We start from the raw sequence: 3,382 nt of genomic DNA, 5'->3' as shown, positions 1-3,382 counted from the left end.
TTTTTTATTCTTTTTGCTTTTAGTTTTAGAAAAACTATAAACTTTCTGTTAGTGCCATTTTATTTTTTGATTAACTTTACTATAAAAATAGTTTTTTCCTGTTTTTTTGATTTGTTTTTTGCATTATTTATTTTCTTTTGTTTTTTGCTTTAATTTTTAATTCTGTTTGCTTTTAGGTTAGACAAATTATAAACTTTCTGTTAGTTCCATTAGTTTTAGAAAAATTATAAACTTTCTGTTAGTGCCATTAGTTTTCAAATTTGAATAGTTAAAATTTGAATTCTTTGAAAATTGTTTGAATCACAAGTTTGTGATTAACTTACTAAAAAAATGAGAATAGATGCGCTTATAGAGAAAATTCAACCTAAATTCATAGTAAATTTCTATGAATTTCAGAGAAATTCACTATGAATTTAGGTTAAACTTTTCTCTATTAGGGCATCTATTTTCACTTTGAGAGGAGCTCAACAAGGCAGAGAGGGAAGGGCTTATAAACCGGTGTGAGCCCCCTTCGGTTGGCGAGGTGGGATTAAACTCTGCCCGCAACGAGGACCAACCCTTTAGTCCCGGTTTGTGGCACAAACCGGGACTAATGGTCATGGGCCAGGGGCGAGGAGCAAAATTATAAACTTTCTGTTAGTGCCATTAGTTTTAGAAAGTTGAAAGTTGGCATGGGCCAGGGACTAATGGTCATGGTATTACGAGGGCCGAACCATAAGACATGAAAGCATTTCAAATGAACTCTGAAAGAGTTGAAAGTTGGCATGGTATCATAATTTCACCCACATAGCATGTGCATGTACAAAATGGACAATGGTAGCATGTTCGTGTGTTACAAAGTTGGCATGGTATCATCATAATAGTTGCGGGAGAAAGTCTTCACTTTTTCTTCGCTTGTGTCATTTGCTTATTGCGTCGTAACCATGGATAATCTTCATTGTTTATCAGGATGCTTGAGTCAGCCTTGACATTGAAGGGAGGAATTTCATGAAACTTTTCATAATCTTCAGACATGTCTGTCTTGCCGTCCACTCCCAGGATGTCCCTTTTTCCTAAAAGAACTATGTGGCGCTTTGGCTCATCGTATGATGTATTCGCTTCCTTATCTTTTCTTTTTCTCGGTTTGGTAGACATGTCCTTCACATAGATAACCTGTGCCACATCATTGGCTAGGACGAACGGTTCGTCAATGTACCCAAGATTTTTCAGATCCACTGTTGTCATTCCGTACTGTGGGTCTACATGTACCCCAACGCCTGACAGATTGACCCATTTGCACTTAAACAAAGGAACCTTAAAATCAGGTCCGTAGTCAAGTTCCCATATGTCCACTATGTAACCATATTGTGTGTCCTTTCCGCTCTCGGTTGCTGCATCAAAGCGGACACCGCTGTTTTGGTTGGTGCTCTTTTGATCTTGGGCGATCGTGTAAAATGTATTCCCATTTATCTCGTATCCTTTCTAAGTCAATACCGTCAAAGATGGTCCCCTGGAAAACAAGTACAACTCATCACAAACAGTGTTGTCACCTCTGAGACATGTTTCCAACCAACTGCTGAAAGTCCTGATGTGTTCACATGTAATCCAGTCGTCGCACTGCTCCGGGTGTTTGGAGCGCAGACTGTTCTTGTGTTCATCGACATACGGGGTCACCAAGGTAGAGTTCTATAGAACTGTGTAGTGTGCTTGAGACCAAGAATATCCGTCCCTGCATATTATTGAGTCTCTTCCAAGAGTGCCTTTTCCAGTCAGTCTCCCCTCATACCGTGATTTAGGGAGACCTATCTTCTTAAGGCCAGGAATGAAGTCAACACAAAACCCGATAACATCCTCTGTTTGATGGCCCATGGAGATGCTTCCTTCTGGCCTAGCGCGGTTACGGACATATTTCTTTAGGACTCCCATGAACCTCTCAAAGGGGAACATATTGTGTAGAAATACGGGCCCCAGGATGACAATCTCGTCGACTAGATGAACTAGGACGTGCGTCATGATATTGAAGAAGGATGGTGGGAACACCTGCTCGAAACTTACAAGACATTGCGCCACATCACTCCTTAGCCTTGGTACGATTTCTGGATCGATCACCTTCTGAGAGATTGCATTGAGGAATGCACATAGCTTCACAATGGCTAATCGGACGTTTTCCGGTAGAAGCCCCCTCAATGCAACCGGAAGCAGTTGCGTCATAATCACGTGGCAGTCATGAGACTTTAGGTTCTGAAACTTTTTCTCTGGCATATTTATTATTCCCTTTATATTCGACGAGAAGCCAGTCGTGACCTTCATACTGAGCAGGCATTCAAAGAAGATTTCTTTCTCTTCTTTCGTAAGAGCGTAGCTGGCAGGACCTTTATACTACTTCGGAGGCATGCCGTCTTTTTCGTGCAAACGTTGCAGGTCCTCCCGTACCTCAGGTGTATCTTTTGTCTTCCCATACACGCCCAAGAAGCCTAGCAGGTTCACGCAAAGGTTCTTCGTCACGTGCATCACGTCGATTGAAGAGCGGACCTCTAGGTCTTTCCAGTAGGGTAGGTCCCAAAATATAGATTTCTTCTTCCACATGGGTGCGTGTCCCTCAGCGTCATTCGGAACAGCTAGTCCACCGGGACCCTTTCCAAAGATTACGTAGTGTAAATCATTGACCATAGCAAGTACGTGATCACCGGTACGCATGGCGGGCTTCTTCCGGTGATCTGCCTCGCCTTTGAAATGCTTGCCTTTCTTTCGACATTGATGGTTGGTCGGAAGAAATCGACGATGGCCCAGGTACACATTCTTCCTGCATTTGTCCAGGTATATACTTTCAGTGTCATCTAAACAGTGCGTGCATGCGTGGTATCCTTTGTTTGTCTGTCCTGAAAGGTTACTGAGAGTGGGCCAATCGTTGATGGTCACGAACAGCAACGCCTTAAGGTTAAATTCCTCCTGTCTGTGCTCATCCCACGTACGTACACCGTTTCCATTCCACAGCTGTAAAAGTTCTTCAACTAATGGCCTTAGGTACACATCAATGTCGTTGCTGGGTTGCTTAGGGCCTTGGATGAGAACTGGCATCATAATGAACTTCCGCTTCATGCACATCCAAGGAGGAAGGTTATACATACATAGAGTCACAGGCCAGGTGCTGTGATTGCTGCTCTGCTCCCCAAAAGGATTAATGCCATCCGCGCTTAAAGCAAACCATACATTCCTTGGGTCCTTTGCAAACTCATCCCAGTACTTTCTCTCGATTTTTCTCCACTATGACCCGTCAGCGGGTGCTCTCAACTTCCCATCTTTCTTTCGGTTCTCACTGTGCCATCGCATCAACTTGGCATGCTCTTCGTTTCTGAACAGACGTTTCAACCGTGGTATTATAGGATCATACCACATCACCTTT

The sequence above is a fragment of the Triticum urartu genome, chromosome 2A, assembly GCF_056163025.1.
Source record: "Triticum urartu cultivar PI428250 chromosome 2A, HENAU_Tu73, whole genome shotgun sequence".
NCBI classification, from domain to species: Eukaryota; Viridiplantae; Streptophyta; class Magnoliopsida; order Poales; family Poaceae; genus Triticum; species Triticum urartu.
The sequence above is the reverse complement of the archived record's forward strand: the minus strand, read 5'-3'. Positions refer to the sequence as shown.